Raw genomic sequence first — 395 nt, 5'->3', positions numbered from 1 at the left:
GCAGTAACTCTCCAGAAGATGCAGGCTGTCCTGCAGCCTTTCTTTAGTGGGCGACAGGAGAACCAGGTCGTGTGCATAAAAGAGACACTTAATTTATGTCATGTAGTCAGTCGATGGGAGACTGACTTTCAGAAGCTTCATGACATTATTTGATGATGCTTTTAAAGCTTCTGAAACTCAGGTTTCATTGACTGATGTTGTATGAACAAGCCAGCAGGACAAAATCACATCCTCAGTGTCTTTTGGTTTTTCTCTAGATGCTCTCGATGGCTCTGGGGTCACTGAGGATGAAGAGACCACAGCAACACCCGGCCCAGATGAGGCAGTAAGGGCAGGTGGAGTGATGGAGCGACTCATCCATGGCACTGGACCATTTCCAGGATGCTGCTGTGGAC

Source organism: Sinocyclocheilus rhinocerous, unplaced genomic scaffold (assembly GCF_001515625.1).
Source record: "Sinocyclocheilus rhinocerous isolate Xijiao unplaced genomic scaffold, SAMN03320098_v1.1 scaffold802, whole genome shotgun sequence".
Lineage (NCBI taxonomy): Eukaryota > Metazoa > Chordata > Actinopteri > Cypriniformes > Cyprinidae > Sinocyclocheilus > Sinocyclocheilus rhinocerous.
This window is presented reverse-complemented; position numbering follows the sequence as displayed.